The sequence below is a fragment of the Capra hircus genome, unplaced genomic scaffold, assembly GCF_001704415.2.
Source record: "Capra hircus breed San Clemente unplaced genomic scaffold, ASM170441v1, whole genome shotgun sequence".
NCBI lineage: Eukaryota > Metazoa > Chordata > Mammalia > Artiodactyla > Bovidae > Capra > Capra hircus.
Window position 1 is genome coordinate 5,708 of NW_017214158.1, and position 18,946 is coordinate 24,653.

Consider the following 18,946-nt stretch of genomic DNA (forward strand, 5'->3'; position numbering starts at 1 on the left):
TTATTTTTTATAAAATTTAAAATTATGTGTCCCAGTAAATTAAATATACCATATAATATCTTTTAAATCAGGATTAAGGCTTTTGATTTAAGAAATCATAGTGACTTAATTATTCCCCTTTCAATTTGGGGTCAACGTTTTTAGGTATCATCTAATGTGTGATTCTAAGCAGCATTTATCAGACACGACTCAGCTCTAATCGCCATTTGAAGATATATCATTAACTTTAAGTTCTTTGATATTAAATTGGTTCAATTAACGTATAATCTTTGCCTGGAGAATTTCTAATTAAGTAGAAAAAATAATGCCCATGTTTTTATAGGTTATAATAGGAGAGCTCTCGATTACCAGCTAAGAGAATGTCTTGGTACCTTTCAGGAGATATTCCTGAGTGTAGCCATACATCACTTGAAGAAAAGTACAACACATGGACTCTCTAAGTTAAGACCTATTGCTTACCTGAAATACTCCTTTATTAAAAAAAAAAAATCCGATTCTTAGTTACCTGCCTTCTAGGTCTCAAGTCACCCATTTTCCCATGTGGTATGTAATTCTTTTTTTAGTCACTCTGGGGTCCTTAGGTGCTGGCAGGCAGATGAACCTGAGAAGAACATGGCAGGTTGTTCTCCTGCTGTGATTCTTATTTGTGTGTGTGTGTGTGTGTGTGTGTGTGTATCTTATTTTTGATGCCTCCTGGTGTGAATGGACCAAGAGTGGGACCTTGACTTTGCTCCTGATACAGCAGTTTTCCAGGAGAAGGGCCTGGTACCTGGTGAGCACCTAGTAAGTGCTTGCTGACTGAAGGACTCCTAAGGCACATTTCCAGAAAACTGATGAAGAGGACAGAATGTGGGTAAGATCCACAGAGGTCTAGAGTATAAGGGACAGAAAGGCACAAACTCCAAAAGGGAGAGAAAAGGCAGAGAGAAATGTCCTAGAACGTAGAGACATCTCGACTGAGTACGGAAAATCTGAAGAGCTCTTCTTTCATCCACCAACTTTAACTGAGGAATCGGTGGAAGGGGAACCAGGAGCTCTAAGGATCCCAGATTTGTACAAGATGTATTATAGGTGCAGGATTCTGTAGCTTGCCAACAATTTGTCTCAAATGAGATAATTTTTGCAGATGTAGCCCCGTACTGTTGAGATATCATACAGAGAGAGTCTTGGGCTTGCAAATGCCGCCCCATATACCACAGGGAGACCCCTTATTAGATTGTGTGCATCCAACCAAAGCCAAAATACAACTCATGAAGGGAAGAGGGTAAATGTCTGGGACCAGTGGGGTTGTTTTGTTTTCGTTTTTGTTTTTTTTAACTCCTGTAATCCATAAGCTGCTCTGCAAGAGGCTCTCCAGAGTCATTCTGGCTCGTCTTGTCTGGACTCAATGACTTGGTCACCACTGAAAACAGTTACAATTATTAGAATACTTTCCAATCAGCTTGGAAGCTTAGCTGCTGAATATGTGCAATCTCTGGGAAATGCACACATTGTCTTTTCGTTGTACCTGCCACTAAGTTGAGTCAGTAGGGCACAAATCCCTTTGTTAGAGTAACAGACAGGTGTATTGACAATTTCTTGTGATGGCAAGACCGTGAAGAAAAAGACTCTTTCCTTGAGTCGGCAAAATACATTGGAATATAAATTAGCACATCTCTTTAGGGAAAACTAAGAACATAAAGAGATGCCTTCAGTTTCTAGCAAAGGTGCACTGACAGAAATCAGATTAACCCCACCTTCCAAATCTCACTCTCCACCTTTGTCCCACTCCCAAAGGAATAAAAAACACAAAAAATACGTGAAATACTGATTTCTAAGACACTGGAAATCAGGCAGCAAAGGATAGCAAGCCTTGAGAGTGACAAACAAACAAGATGAGTCTTGTCATGGGCCCACCTTCCTGCTTTCAGTGAGTTCCCAAGCTGGGCACCAAGAGGAGGATTTCAGGTCAATTTTTCATTTGACTCTGGAGATGAAGCTGAAATTCGGTGGAGAGTAAGGCAGCTAGAGCTCACAGGACAAAGATCCAGTGATTCTTATTTGCAAAGCAGATGTAAAGAGCAAAGGTATGGATATCAAAGCTGAAAGGGGAGTTCGGGTGTTAGGGTCCAAACGAAGGGCTCTAGGAGCTGAGTCATGTTTACCAGAAAGAGACAGGATATGGGCTCATCCTGCCTGGCCAATCATGTAACGCCAGCTACTCCTGTAACTGAGACAAAGAACTGCCTGTATATAAGCCGCCATACTCCTTTGTTCGGGGCTCTTGTCGGATTCCACTGAGCTGGAAGAGACTTGGGCCCTAGCACGCTAGAAATAAACTCCCTTCTTGCCTTTGCATTACTGTGGTGGACTTGCTCTCTCGGTTGGCTCAGAGATACGGGCTCGGTGCATAATATTTGGGGGCTCGTCTGGGATCTCCGTCCCGCCGGGGGAGGACAACTCTCCTGGTAGAAGGGAGTAACCTCGTTAGGGAGATAAGAGCTCTGAGCACCGGTGCTAACGTTGCAGAAGCCCAGATTAAGTCCAGGGCCCAGTATCGTACTGGGGGAGGCATCTGGGTGTAAAGTGCAGAGGCAAGTCCAGCGTAAGGCCGAGGCCCGGTATTGTGCTGGGGGAGGCGGGCTGGCTCTGGTTGCTAGATTAAGTCCAGTGTAAGGCCAAGGCCTGGTATCGTGCTGGGGAGGCGGCTGGCTCTGGTTACTGGATTAGGTCCAGCGTAAGGCTGAGGCCCGGTATAGTGCCAGGGAGGCGGCTGGCTCTGTGAACATCCTGCAGGTAAGATTGAGTGCATTGTTGGTGGCCACCTTGCGTTTGTTATCTGTTTGTGTATTTGTGGTGTCTGCGTTGCTCTTTGTGTGCTCTGTTGGCTCCCAGTGTACTTTTCTGTGATCATGGGACAAACAACTTCTACTCCTTTATCTCTTATGATTAACCACTTCTCTGATTTCAAGTCTAGAGCTCAGAATCTTTAGTTACTGGTGAAGAAGAGCAAACTGGTGACTTTCTGTTCTGCCGAGTGGCCCACCTTTGACGTTGGATGGCCACAGAGGGAACCTTCAATCCCCAAATTATCCAGGCAGTTAAAGAGAGGGTGCTTACTCCTAGTCCTGTTGGCCACCCAGACATTCTGGTCTGGCAGGATCTAGTGAGAAACCCGCCGGAATGACTTAAACCCTTTGTTCTCACTCCTTCTAAACCTCCTAAACCTCCCCATCCCTCTTCCCCAACTCCAACCTCACCAATCCCACAGGTGCTAGTCATGAAGGCTTCCGAAGAAAAAGAAGGAAAAAAGGACGAGGATCGACCAAAGCCGGTCTTCCAGGAATCTTCTCTGTATCCTAATCTGATAGATCTGGAGACCGAATTGTTCCCACCCCCGTATGCGGATCCACATCCGCCCTTGCTTCCACAGGTTCCACAGGTTTCATCTGGAGAAGCCAGGAGGAGAACCGAGCCTTCAGCTCCTCCCAGAGAAGGGGGCCCCACCCAGGGAACTCAGGGAAGAACAAGGGAAATGGCCAGCATAGCGGAAAAAGAAGACCCAGAAGTCCCCTCTTCCACCGTTCACGCATTTCCGGTCCAGGCAGGGCCAGCCAGAGAGGGTGGAGAGTGGACATATCAGTATTGGCCCTTCTCCACTAGTGATTTGTACAATTGGAAAACCCAGACTCCCTCCTTCTCTGAAAAACCGCAGGGTCTTATTGACTGACAATCCCACTTGGGATGATTGTCAGCAACTGTTACAGGTTGCTTTTCACTACAGAGGAGCGTGAGCGGATCCTGTCAGAAGCTCAGAAGAATGGGCCAGGGGTGGATGGGAGGCCCACAATACAGCCTAACCTCATTGAGGAGGGGTTCCCCTTGGTGCGACCCAACTGGGACTTCGAACACGCTGAAGGTAGGGAGCATCTCCGAGTGTACCGCCAGACTCTTATGGCCGGCCTTAGAGCAGCCGCCAGGAAGCCAACTAATTTGGCCAAAATAAATTCAGTGAGGCAGGAGCCAAATGAGAGCCCAGCAGCCTTCCTTGAAAGGATAATGGAAGCTTTTAGACAGTATACCTCTATGGACCCACAGGCAGATGAGTCACGAGCGGCAGTTATGTTAGCATTTGTAAATCAAGCAGCCCCCGATATTAAAAGAAAGTTATAAAAGATAGGAGGTTAAGTGAACAATCCTTGCAAGATCTAGTGAGGGCAGCTGAGAGAGTTTTTAATCATAGAGAGACCCCAGAAGAGAGAGAGGACCGCATTAGAAGGAAAAAAAAAAAAAGAAAATTTAGAGCTGAAGAAAACCGTAAAAATCAAAAAGAGCTGGCCCAGATATTTTTTGCTGGGGTTGAAAACAAAAACAGGTTCCAAAAAGGGAAAAAATTGGACTCAAAAACTGAAGAAAAAACGACAAGGCGTAAGCTTGAGAAAAACCAATGTGCATTTGGTAAAGAATTTGGACATTGGAAACATAAATGCCCCCCAAAAAATCTAAAAGAGGGGCCCAAGAACCCCAAGAACGGGACTCCCTCTCCAGACAGTCATATCCTCTACGCGGGTGAGGATAGTGACTAGGGGGATCAGGCCTCGAAGCCCCTCCCCGAGTCCTGGGTAACTATAAATGTAGAGGGGAAACCGGTTGGCTTCATGGTGGACACGGGAGCCCAATACTCAGTCTTAAACCAAAAAGATGGACCCATGTCTAAGAAAAGTAGCTGGGTGCAGAGAGCAACTGGGACTAAATGATATGGATGGACGACAAAACGGCATGTGAACTTGGGGGCCCACCAGGTAACCCATTCTTTTCTGGTGATACCTGAGTGTCCAGCGCCCTTGTTGGGAAGGGATTTACTGTCTAAAGTGAATGCCCAAATTCATTTCGACCACGGACAAGTGTCGGTTCTAGATGGGACCGGGCATCCTCTTCAGGTCCTATCTCTGGCATTAAAAGATGAATACAGACTCTACTTGCCAGAGGCCTCAGTGACAATAAGCCCCAAAGTACAACCATGGGTTCAAAGATGCCCTCAGGCCTGGGCTGAAACAGCAGGAATGGGACTGGCCAAACAGAGGCCCCCTATCATTGTGGAACTGAAAGCCAGTGCTTCCCCGGTGAGGGTACGGCAGTATCCCATGAGTCAAGAGGCTCGACAAGGAATTACTCCTCATATACAACGCCTCATAGACGCTGGGGTCCTGAAAAGGTGCTGGTCCCCATGGAACACTCCCCTGTTGCCTGTGAAAAAGCCTGGGGGAACTGATTTTAGACCGGTTCAAGATCTACGAGAAGTCAACAAATGGGTGAGTGATATTCATCCTACGGTTCCTAACCCTTATACATTGCTAAGCAACTTGCCTCCAAACTACATTTGGTATACTGTTTTAGATTTAAAAGATGCCTTTTTCAGTTTGCCTCTTGCCCCCGCAAGCTAAGAGATCTTTGCCTTCGAATGGCAGGAAGACGGTGGTCAGACCCCTGTGCAGCTGACATGGACTCGTTTACCACAGGGTTTCAAAAACTCGCCCACGTTATTTAATGAGGCCCTGGACGAAGACCTCCGTGAGTATCGAGTTGAACACCCTACCATTGTTTTATTACAATATGTTGATGACCTTATGCTGCTACAGAGAAAGAGTGCCAAGAGGCAACAGGTGACCTTCTCCAAACCTTGGGGACTTTAGGTTACAGGGCCAGTGCCAAAAAGGCCCAGATTGCCAAGCAAGAGGTTACATACCTCGGTTATAAGATAAAGCAAGGCCAGAGGTGGCTAACACAGGCTATGAAAGAAACCATCCTCCAGATCCCTGAGCCGGCTAACCCTAGACAAGTGAGAGAATTCCTGGGAACTGTGGGATATTGCCGGTTATGGATCTTGGGGTTTGCAGAAAAGGCCAGGCCCCTATATGAGGGGACCAAAGAAAACAAGGACTGGAAATGGACTGAGCCAATGAAAGAGGCCTTCCCAGAGCTCAGGCGAGCCTTGCTAGAAGCTCCTGCCCTTGCCCTCCCTGATCCATCTAAGCCTTTCCAATTATTTGTAGATGAAAAGCGGGGGATAGGAAAAGGGGTACTAACACAGAGATGGGGACCATGGAAGCGACCTGTAGCTTACCTTTCCAAGAGACTGGACCCAGTGGCAGCCGGATGGCCACCTTGCCTCTGTATCATCGCAGCCACCCGCTTTTAGTCCACGATGCTGATAAACTGACTTATGGACAGAGACTCTTGGTCTACACTCCTCATGCCATAGAGAGAGTTTTAAAGCAACCCCCAGGTAAATGGATTTCTAATGCCCGCTTGACGCACTACCAGGCCTTGCTACTTGATACCCCCACGGATTCATTTCCAAACGCCCTGCACTCTAAATCCGGCCACTCTTTTGCCCAATCCGGAGGAAAATAGCCCCCTCCATGATTGTGATGAGATACTGGCCGGGGGTAACAGCATTACGAAAGGACTTAACCGATACTCCACTGGATAACAGTGAGCTAAAATGGTTCACAGATGGCAGCAGTTATGTGAAAGATGGACAGAGACGGGCGGGAGCCGCAGTAGTAGATGACTCTGGACAGACGATATGGGCAGAGGCCCTTCCCCCGGATACCTCAGCACAAAAGGCAGAGTTAATTGCCCTGATTCAAGCATTAGAGAGAGCCAAAGGAAAAAGAATAACTATTTTCACTGACAGTCGCTATGCTTTTGGCACGGTACGCATCCAGGGCCCGATATATCGGGAACGGGGGTTTTTGACAGCTGAAGGAAAAGAAATAAAAAATTTGCCTGAAATCCGTAGACTTTTAGAGGTTGTACAGATGCCTCAGCCTGTGTCAATAGTACACGTACCTGGACATCAGAAGGGTGACAGCCCCACGGCATGAGGGAATCGTGCCGCAGACCTGGCAGCTCGAAAAGTAGCTGATGAAGATTTCATCACCCCGTGTTGGCGATCGGACTTCCACCTCCAGGTATGGGAACTCTGCCCCCAACCCCTGAGTATTCATCCACAGACCTTGCTTGGATCCAAGAACACACCAACCTTCAAAAAGGTGAAGATGGATGGTACTGAGACTCAGACGGCTACTTGATACTCCCTGCTCAGTTGGGACGGCAACTATGTGAGCATTTACACTTGTCTACTCATCTGGGAGATAAAAAGACTCTGATGCTCTGTCAAACTGCGCGCCTGCGATTTCCCCAGCACCAGACAACTGTAAAGAACATAGTGCATGCTTGTAAGGCTTGTCAACAGATGAGGCCAGGAAAAGGACAACATGCAGGACTGAGGTATCGGGGAGAAGGACCAGGGCAATACTGGGAAATAGATTTCACGGAGGTAAGGCCAGGCAAGTATGGTTACCGGTACTTGTTAGTGTTGGTGGATACCTTCTCAGGGTGGGTGGAGGCTTTTCCTACAAAGGGAAAAACCATGATGATAGTGGCAAAAAAGATTTTAGAAGAAATAGTTCCCAGGTTTGGCCTGCCAGTGACCATCGGCTCTGATAATGGACCTGCTTTTGTGAGTCAAATAGTTCAGAGCCTTGCCCTAGCCCTGGGGACTAAATGGAAGTTACGTTGTGAATACAGTCCACAGAGCTCAGGGCAAGTAGAAAGAATGAATCGGACCCTAAAAGAAACTTTAACTAAATTGGCTATAGAGACTGGCGGGGACTGGGTGATCCTCCTTCCCTTCGCCCTCTTCCATGCGCATAATACTCCTTATCAACTTAATCTGACCCCATTTGAAATTCTGTATGGGAGACCTCCCCCTGTATGTCCAGTATTTGAAGGGAAGAAACCTACCGCCTCCCACGTTGGGACAATTCCAAGAGGCCTTGATGGCCTTAAGCAAGGTGCACTCTCGTGTCTGGAAACTGCTCCGGGAAATACATGTGGGTCAAAATAAGGGAACTATTCCCTCACATGACATTGGCCCAGGAGATTGGGTATGGGTCAAAAGGCACCAAACCAAGGCACTAGAACCCAAATAGAAGGGTCCTTATGTTGTTCTTCTTACCACTCCAACTGCCCTAAAGGTCGACGGTATCGGGCCTTGGGTGCATTGCAACCACGTACGCCCAGCTACTTCAGCAGAGCAGGAAGATGCTAAAAAAGAATGGGAAGCGTCTCTGCACCCGTCCAACCCCCTGAGGCTGAAGCTCCAGCGTCGTCGACAGGACCAAGACAACTCGTCTGGACCATCTTATGGATGACCATGTTACTCTGCTCCGAAGCTGCCAGCATGAACCTGCACCAACCCGTCAGAATCACCTGGAAACTGCAAAATGGACTAACATGTGAGATGCTTAACTCCACCACCGCAATACATCCACCAAATACTTGGTGGCCAGTATACTTTGACCTTAAGCCGGTGGTAAATGTACCCTGAAAGAGGGGCAAACTCCAGAATCATGCATTCTGGGCATGTCCAGGTGCGCCCAGGCATAACTGGAAGATCTGTGGGGGCATACAGGACTCTTATTGTAAATCTTGGGACTGTGTAACTTCCAATGATGGGTCGGAGACTCCAGGGTATAGACGGTGGGATGTAGGAAATCGGGACTTGCTTAACTTCTCCTGTGTAGGACCCGTACCTCCGTACTCCGATTGGGAAAAGGATCATAACTTTGCCCAGGTAAAAATAAGGTTTAACATTGACAAAGCAAAAAAAGAAAAGGCCTGGGTCAACGGGATATCATGGGGGCTTCAGAACAGAACTGACGGGTTCCCATACCGGGAGTATTATAATGGGATCATTGTTGTGAGTCAAGTTTTAGAACCTGTACAAATATATAGTGTCGGTCCAAACCCCGTTGAACAGGTCCATGCAACTCTCTACCTGACAACCTCCGTACCTACATCCCAGGGACCAACAAAAGACCCAGAGGCGGGCCCCCTTGCTAAACTCGGACAAACAGATCCACTATGGAAATTAGTAAAGGCAGCTTATGCTACCTTAAATCAAACCCATCCTGAGGCAACTAAATCCTGTTGGTTATGTTACAACTTAATTCCCCCTTATTATGAGGCAGTAGGCCTCAACGCCTCTTACGACCTGGCCAACGGCACCGATCCTCCTCAATGTCAATGGGGAGACTGAAAAGTGGGCCTTACAATGAGAGAGGTATGGGGAAAAGGGTTATGTATGGGCAAGGTATTATCAGAGAGGTCTCCACTGGGTGCGCATGTCATTGAGCCTATGGACTTGCCAATAGCCAGGTGGCTAATACCATGGATGGGAGGATGGTGGGTCTGTTCACACACGGGGCTGACTCCATGCTTACACAGCTCAATCTTTGATCCCAAAGAAGAATTCTGTGTTATGGTAGCAGTCATGCCAAAAATTCTGTACTGACCAGAGGAAACAATATATGATTACTGGGCCCCAAAATTGACCCTAAATCCTCAAGAAAGAACTTACAAAGTCAAGAGGGAACCTCTTACTGCCATAACCATAGCAACTATGTTCGGTCTTGGAATAGCCGGGGCCGGAACAGGAATAACAGCCTTGTCCCTGCAAAGCCAAGGATTTAACTCCCTGAGAGCAGCCATAGATGAGGACATCACCCGTATAGAGCAATCTATTAGTCATTTAGAATCATCTTTAACTTCCCTATCTGAAGTAGTTCTGCAAAACAGAAGAGGATTAGATCTGCTCTTTCTGCAACAGGGGGGACTCTGTGCTGCCCTAGGAGAAGAGTGTTGTTTTTATGCTGATCACACAAAAATAGAGAATCTATGGCCAAAGTAAGAGAGGGACTAGCCCAACGTAAACGAGAACGTGAGGCTCAACAGGATGGTTTGAGTCTTGGTTTCAACAATCCCCTTGGTTGACCACCCTAATCTCCACCTTGCTGGGACCCCTGCTAATACTTCTACTGATGCTTACCTTTGGCCCATGTATTATCAATAGACTTGTAGCCTTTGTAAAGGAACGCATAAATACAGTACAGCTGTTTGTGCTTCGACAACAATATCAAACTGTCTCAGGACCGAGAGGAAGATTCCTCTATATGATCTAAGGACGGGGGGAATGTTAGAGACCAAACGACGGGCTCTAGGACCTCAGTCATGTTTACCAGAAAGAGACAGGATATGCGCTCATCCTGCCTGGCCAATCATGTAACGCCAGCTACTCCTGTAACTGAGACAAAGAACTGCCTGTATATAAGCCACCATACTCCTTTGTTCGGGGCTCTTGTCGGATTGCACTGTGCTGTAAGAGACTTGGGCCCTAGCACGCTAGAAACAAACTCCCTTCTTGCCTGTGCATCACTGTGGTGGACTTGCTCTCTCGGTCGGTTCGGAGATACGGGCTCGGTGCATAACACGGGGAATTGGGAAATTAGGATTTACCTATATACACTATTGATGCTATGTATGACAGCGCCCTTATGGCAGAAAGTGAGGAAGAACTAAAGAGCCTCTTGATGAAAGTGAAAGAGGAGAGTGAAATGTTGTTTTAAAGCTCAACATTCAGAAAACTAAGATCAAGGCATCCAGTCCCATTACTTCATGGCAAATAGATGGGGAAACAGTAGAAACCACGGCAGACTTCCTTTTTCTGAGCTCCAAAATCACTGCAGGTGGTGACTGCAGCCATGATATTAAAAGATGCTTACTCCTTGGAAGGAAAGTTATCACCAACCTAGACAGCATATTAAAAAGCAGAGATATTACTTTGCCAGCAAAGGTCCGTAGGTCAAGGGCTATGGTTTTTTCCAGTGGTCGTGTATGAATGTGAGAGTTGGATATAAAGAGAGTTGAGCACTGAAGAATTGATGCTTTTGAACTGTGGTGTTGGAGAAGACTCTTGAGAGTCCCCTCGACGGCAAGGAGATCCAACCAGCCCATCCTAAAGGAGATCAGTCCTGGGTGTTCATGGGAAGGACTGATGTTGAAACTGAATCTCCAATACTTTGGCCACTTCATGTGAAGAGCTGACTCATTTGAAAAGACCCTGATGCTGGGAAAGATTGAGGGCAGGAGAAGAAGGGGATGACAGAGGATGAGATGGTTGGATGGCATCACCGACTCAGTGGACATAGGTTTGGGTGGACTCCGGGAGTTGGTGATGGACAGGGAGGCCTGGTGTGTTACGGTTCATGGGGTCACAAAGAGTCAAACATGACTGAGCGACTGAACTGAACGTATGGCATAGGGAATTACTGGATGCTCTGTGGTTACCTAAATGAGAAGGAAATCTTAAAAAGAGGGGATATATGTATATGTATAGCCGATTCACTGTGCTATTAACACAACATCATAATTAACACATTGTAAAGCAGCTATACTCAAATAAAAGTTAATAATAAAAAAAGAAACATGAAGAAACGTCCAGTGATGAGACAGTGGGAGACAGAGAATGCTGGGATGTGAAAGGGTCTCCCTCAAGTACTCAGCAGAGTAATGATCCGGGTATCCATATGAAGAAAGTGCCTGGGGCCAAGGAAAGAACATTTTTAAAAGATCCTGGAACAACGCCTGGTGCTCACCACACAGGACAAGCAATCATATGTAAGTGATCTCCCCACACAGACTGGACTACTTATAACTCATGGGCCATTGGGAAGAACATTCAAAAAACTCTTGTGATGGACAGGGAGGCTTGGCTGTTAAAATGCTGCACTCAGTATGCCTGTAAATTTGGAAAACTCAGCAGCGGCCACAGGACTGGAAAAGGTCGGTTTTCATTCCACTCCCAAACAAAGGCAGTGCCAAAGAATGTTCTAACTACTACACAATTGTGCTTATCTCACATGTTAGCAAAGTAATGGTCAAAATTCTCACTGTGAGACTTTCACAGTGTGTAAACTGAGAACGTCCATAAGTGCAAGGGAGGCCTGGCGTGCTGCGATTCACGGGGTTGCAAATAGTCGGACACGACTTAGCGACTGAACTGAACACAACTGAGCGACTGAACTGAATACAAAGTTACACATGCCCCAAAACAGTAGTCTCCTGATCCCTTCTCATGTTCCTTTTATCCAGGGATAACCCCTTTCACTGACTGTTTGGCTATATAGCTCCTTATCTCTAAATAAATATTGACCTTCCGATTTTCCAGTTTCCCACCCCAGACGCTGCAGACCGGCCTGCAAAGGGGAAAGTGGAATGTGCGTGTTTCCCTGCCCGCCAGTCATCTCCAAGGCAACAGCCAGGACTTCCACTCACCTGCAGACCCACACAGCCCACCTCACCGCTCCACAGGGAACCGCAAAGGGAACTTTGCCAGAACAAGTGCCATGCCAGCAGCTTTGCGATTTCGGGTGAATCAGGTCCTGGGACACTTCAGTAAAGGGTGGGAGCTACTCCTGAGTGAGGCGCTGTGGTCACCCCAACCCAGCGACCGCCCACTCCTCTGCCTTCCAATCCCTTTCTCCCTTCTGGCTCATCCTGTGTTCCCTCCTGATCTCTGCCTTTCCTTGGATCCTTTCACCAGCCTCACACCTTTCTTTTCCTGTCCTACAAAGACAGCTGCGTCATTGAGTCCTTTGTAACCGCTGAAAGTTCCAAATTATGAGAGTGATGCTTCTTAGCACCGCGAAGGGAAAATTTTAACTAATTAGGCCAGTCCATCATGGGCCTCATCCATGTTTTTCTGCCGAGCAGTAGAGGACACAAGTGTTTCCATCCGCTCATATCGTGAGACATCTCGGTGGAGCAGAGTCGCGGCAGGACGAAAGGTAGCCAGCCCCCCGGCTCCGGAGTCCCAGCGGCTCGTCTCCCCTTCGGCCCGGAGCAGCCTGGCCGGGCGGCCGTGGGTCAGGGACCTGGGGTCTCCTCAGACGCGGGAATCCGCGACGCGCGCTCCTCTTTCGGGCTGAGCTTGGGACCAAAGGACGGGATTTCAATGAGTGAAGGTTCGAATCTTGACTGAACAGTGGCTTTGAGTGTCTAACGGAGACTTAAGAGTGAGAAACTCTGAATAAAATCATAATAAACTGGGACAGGGCCGATAAAAATTCGAAAGAATAGAGAACTTGAATAAGACACAGTTCTTCCCATTCAGGTCTGGAACCCTCGACCCCAAAGCTGTTGGGATTCCCGGCTGATCAGCGACATCGCAGCCCCTCCATGTCACCATTTACTCACAGGAACAACCTTTCTAATTAAACAGAAAGGTCCCACGAGATGTGAACTCAGATCGTAGGATCCAGAGGTTCCACCATGGAACCTCTTTGGCAGCTACCTTCTCTCCACTGCCAGAGAAAAGGTATCTGCTTCTTCAGCCTCTGTATGTCCCCTTCCTACTCCCAAGACTTGAACACAGTTGACCCGCATAGGTGCACATCCCTTTTGCTTTCTTTCTGCTCCTCTCCTTTGATAGGCTCAGTTCACTCTCACCTCAGAAAATGAGGTAAAATCCACTTCCGGTTTTGTGCCAGGGAAGAGCCCCCTGCTCTCCATCATGAACCACATATTCTGCCTTAGTTAAGCAGAGTGTCCCATCTTGAGGTAAAATTTCTGCAAATAAGAGTGTTATTTGCCTTTTCCTTGCCTTCACCCTTTTCTCATTGCTCCAAGAGGGCAGATGGTTGTCAGGGCAGGAGGTGGGATTTCCTGGGTCCCTTAGTTTTCCCATAGTACAGATTACACTCCAAAGCTGCCGCCACCACCTCTTATCTGTAACATGTAAAGTGTGTCAGCAGTGAAGTGGGAATGGAGGCAAGAGAACTCTCCTTTTCTTCATACATTTCTGATTTGGGAGGGGTAAGGTTTTCTCACAACAAGTGTGTATTTGTTAGATTTGCAATATAAGTAAAAATAACCATTTATATCAAACACTCAGAGAAACCAGCTATACTCACCTAGAAGTGAAATGAACCTCACTCAGTCTTGTCTTACTTTGTGACCCCATGGACTGGAGCATGCCAGCTTCCTCTGTCCAAGAGATTCTCCAGGCAAGAATACCGGAGGGGGTGGCCATTCCCTTCTCCAGGGGATCTTCCCAACCCAGGGATTTACCCTGGGTCTCTTGCATTGCAGGCAGATTCTTTACCTGCTGAGCCACTAGGGAAGACCCAAATTCACCTGGGGTGACTGAAGATAAACTGCATGTCCTGCAGGACATGAGACAGGGCTCTAACAAACACTTAGGCCCTCAGAGACACTTTGGTCAGGTCAGTGGAGTCAGTTTCTCTCCCATTTCTTAACATATCAAACCCAGAAATTGCAGTTTAAAAAAAGGCATACAAATATCAAGGTACCCAAGAGCACTGATTGCTGAATCATAGAGGATGCACATCCAAGTTGTCTTACAGTACAGACAGTATTTATGTACCCAAAATACCACCACATGAAGTATTTGCATGTATAATAGGTATAAATCCTATCAGGGCTCAGAATAATCTTTAGTTCTTCATTGTATCCTAAAACTGTTTGCTCCCTAGTCCAATACGCAGAACAGAAAAAAGTAGCACTAGTTTTTGGCTGGCCAAAAAACAGAAAGATGGCTAGTATTGCCTGCAGATGTATTTTATTCCAAGACTGGACAGAGAGATTGACTCAAGGAGGAAGGAGGCAAAGGGGAAGCTCTTATTATAAGGAGGAAGTTCACAGCTCCAGAGTGAAAAGATGAAACTTCTTTTTGAAAATCAAGATGTTGAGTGGTAATAAGACAAAGTACTCCTCCAGGAAAATTGAAGAAAGCTCAAGGTTTATGGGCACAAGTACCTGAAATGGACTCTGACTCATATAGGAAGAAAATAAATCCATAGAAAGGATGTTGAGAGATCACAGAATGGCCAGGAAACCTGGAGAACCAGGTTCTCACAAGGGCCAAGGACAGAATCAGGTGAGGTTAGAACTGGGATGGGTAAAGATGTTTGTTCTTCCCATTTCCTCCAGCCTGCACATAAGTCCTGATCTGCAAGCAGAGAACTGGCAATGAAGGGTGGTCCAGCTACATCTGAGCAAACTTCAAGAACACTCACGGAGCAAACTGCAAGAGCAATCACGGGAGCCTTTGGCTTGATTCCGTTTACAGAAATTTATAGAAGTATCAAGTTAATTCAAGGTGAAATAAATAAGCATAGAGTTTGTCAAAAGATTCTGAGAATAGTGACACAAAATGATTTCACAGCTGATAACATGATTCATCCAGTAGTTTTCTAAACCCGGGCACATCTGACAACAAATGCTTTCATTCCTCCCATTTTAAAACAGAAAGAAGGGAGGCACAAGAAATTTTCTTTATTTGTCTAAGGCCACATAAGGACAGAACTATTTTTACAACCCAGAATTTGTGCACCCGAGCACAGATAGTTGGGTCTCTCTTCTCAGAAGTGGGTGTATCAAGATTTCTCAGTTGTAGGGATGGGAAGAAGACCAAGAAGAGAGAAGGCAAGAGAGGGAGGGGGGAAGGGTAGAAGCACAAATTCTTTTATCCTCTCCTTCCTCCCCTCTCCTTAGGCCTCCTTGATTCTTGCCTGCACCAGCCCTTTCCCTCCTTCCCCACTCTGCTACCAGACTGAAGCTATGTTCAGCTCTAAGGATTCCTGCCCAAGCCTCCTGGGAGGTCTCAATGCCTTCCTCCCAAACCAGACTTCCCAGCTTGGTTTTCACCCTTTCCCGCTCCCAGGTGGACCTCACAGAACGCAGGCTACCCAGGCTGGAATGCGGGAGCTCCACTCAGCTGGGGCTGCTCCGGGGGCCTTTCCATTGCTCACCCCACTGGATGCTGCAGATTCCAAAAACTGGGATAAAGGCTTTTAAAAAAGAACCGTTCACTTCGAAAACTTTTCTGTATTTCCATTCTCAACGGTCTTCATGGGACGAGGGCTAAAGACAACAATGTATTCATCCAAGTCCTAGAGCATCCCAAGTGAGTGCCCGACTCTGTTGCCGGCCTGCGGACACAGAACGACCATCCCCGCGACCTCAGTGCTTAGTCGCTAAGTCCTGTCAGACTCTTTGCCACCCCATGGGCTTAGCCCGCCAGGCTCCTCGTCCATGGGGATTCTTCAGGTAAAAATACTGGAGTGGGTTGCACGCCATCCTCCAGGGGATAGTCCCAAACCAAGGAATGAACGTGGGTGTGCTCCACTGCAGGCGAATTCTCACCGTCTGAACCCCAGGGAAGCCCACTCTGGTGGAAATCCCCTGGTGGACACGGGAGACCTAAGCACAGCCCCGCAGGCCTATGCCAGGGTGGGCAAACTCTCACTCGTTGGGTGTAGGCGAGGAAGTGGGAAGAGCCATCACGGGAGCCCACCTGTGTTCAGCTGTCCATGGATCTATGTCGGTTCAAGCCCGCAGGATTGGAGCCCTGGCCCCTGGTATCTCTGGGGGCTCTGGCATCTGTGGTCGGTAGAAGGCACGGAAATGGCACCGTTTCCCTGGGGGCAGGGGTCTTATCCTAGGAAGAAGTGTCCACTCCAAAGACTCCAGGAATGGCCGGTACTGCTGTCTCCGCAGCGCAATCGGTTAGCGCGTTCGGCTGTTAACCGTAAAGGTTGGTGGCTTGAGCCCACCCAGGGACAGTGGGGTGACATTTTAGAGACCACCAAAGAGACTCCTTTTCTCCAGGAGAACACCAGAAAGTGCAGCGGCGAGCCGGCATGCAGAGAAAGAGCACAGGAGTCAGGAACAAAGGAGCAGCGGAGAGGGCGGGTCCCGGGGGATTGGAAGCGTCGACCGTTCCTGAGACCCCAGAATGCTGACCGCCTGCGCCATGACGAGGGCCACCGAGGCGCGGGCCCGCGGCGCGGGAGGGGCGGCCTCCACACCGCTGGGCAGCGGAGTCTCCTGGCCTAGACGCACCCACCGTCCCCGCCTCCTGCGGCTTCCGGGAGCTCGGCAATCGGCTGGGGCGACCCCTGAGCTCGGGTGCGGAGTTAAGGGTTTGAGGCCTCTACGTTGGGTGCGGGACCCCGAATGCAGCCTATGGGGGCCCGAGGGTCCTCTCTTGAGGGGAGATGAGGAACCCTAAAGCAGGGCTTCCAGGTTCCTGTTTGAGTGTTACAATTTGGTGGTGTGGATGCTGGTGGCAGCATCCGGGATTTCATGGATACAGTGTTAAGCAACCGAGGTTGACCCGTTTCCGTAGTGTAGTGGTTATCACGTTCGCCTCACACGCGGAAGGTCCCTGGACCGAAACCGGACGGAAACAGGTTGCTCTCCCCTACCCCCACCACCCAACCGCGGAGATTTGCATTTGCATCGGCAAAGGCGAAAGGCACGGGGTTAGGCAGCAGGCTCAGCAGCAGGCCGCTGAGGTATTCTGACGATTACACTGCTTTCTGACGATTCTTACACTCATCTTTCTCCTGAAGAAGCGAAATAACTTCTTCTCTACAGTTCCTTGGTGGTCTACTGAATGGCAAGGATTCGGCGCTCTCACCGCCGCGAACAGAGTTCGATTCCCGGTCAGGGAAAACTGTCTTTCTTCCAGGGTCTGCACGCACACAAGTCACTCTCTTCCCGCCCAGATCGGAACTATATTTTGCTTAAAGGTCCAGTGCAGAACATTTCTGCACAGAGTTTCTAAATGCCGCTGAGTCCAGGCCTCAGGTTCCTTGACCTCAGGCTGGCTGTTGGAGCTGAGATGCCGTGAACAGCCTGGGCTGGCCAGCTCTGGCCTCCACTTTTTCCTCCTGGCATGGTAAACCCAGAGTTTTACTTAACAGAGTTTCCATTCAAAGAGAAGGGACCAAACCAGTTAACATCATATTCTTTCCTCATGTAAGAGTTATGACATCACTTGATAATAACATGCCGACATCTCAGGATCGTTCCTTTACTTTGGTGTCCCTCTCAAAGCTATCTTCTGTGGGACCTGTCTTCCAAGGACAGGAACAGCTTGGCCGTCCAGAAGAGGGCCCTCTTGGCCCTTCAGAAACCTGGAATTTGGTCTCTTTTGGATGTAGAGAGGGTATGTGTGTTAGTTGCTCAGTCATGTCGGAATTTTTGAGATCCCTTTGGACTGCAGCTCACCATGCTCCTCTGTCCATAGGATTCTCCAGGCAAGACTACTGGAGTGGGTTGTCATTTCTTTCTCCAGGGGATCTTCCCAACCCAGGTCTCCTGTATTGCAGGCAGATTCTTTACCATCTGAGCCACCAAGGAAGCCCAAAACAAACACGACCACAATGCATTGACCAGGAATCAAACTGGGTCTCCCACGTGATAGGCGAGAATTCTACCACCGAACCACCAACGCCCCTACTGAGAGACTTTTTAAAAGAATATCCTAGATGGTGTTTTATTCAGCTGATTTCCAAGTGCAGGCAGGCCTGTCATGCCCTGTGCTTGGAGGATGGTCTAGGCTTTCATCCTCTGCCCTCCGCAGCACTGGCTGCCCTCTGGCCTCTTGCAGGTTGCTTTGGTGGGCAGTCAGTGGTGTTTTGATCATCTGATTGGTGGAACCACCTCATCCTCACCCCCACTGGCTCAGTCATGTCTGATTCTTTTCAACCCCATGAACTGTAGCCAGTCAGGCTCCTCTTTCTATGGGATTTTCCTGCTACTTTGCTGGAAACCCATCGGGTCAGTGCAGCTGCCCCCTCCACTCTTGCCTGGCTCCCTGTGTCCTGCAGGGATCATAAAGTGTTCTGCAAGGACACAGAGGTGAAAAGTCCTTCCCTGTGGCTGGTGGAATAGAGAACCAGATGGGATCGTGTCCAAGGGAGAGGGAGTATCCTCAAGAGCTTTCTAGGACTGTTGTGTGGGTGCTCTTGAAGAAGGAGTTCATAGGGCCTGGACTCCCTCTTAGGCCTGTTCATGCTGATCATGCTCGGCCACCTTTCCAATGGACTCTGAACTCTGTGTTTAGTGCCTATGAAAACAACAACAGAAGGATAAGACCCCCTCCAGCCAGGGGAACCTTGAAGATCAGATCTAGGTTACTCACCGCCTAAGAGAAAACATACACTAATCACCCCTTCCTCCAGAGAGGCCATAAATTTTTCTGTATCAATCAGAGTGTAACCTCGGGTTTATTGATTATTGGCTAATT

At 48.2% G+C, this 18,946-nt stretch overlaps 1 non-coding gene across 1 annotated transcript; it reads left to right on the forward strand.

Annotated features, from left to right (window-relative positions):
• The first annotated feature begins 17,028 nt into the window (after positions 1-17,028).
• On the forward strand, positions 17,029-17,101 carry TRNAV-CAC. The gene has a single exon. It is a non-coding gene; the product is annotated as a tRNA-Val (tRNA).
• Positions 17,102-18,946: the final 1,845 nt, after the last annotated feature.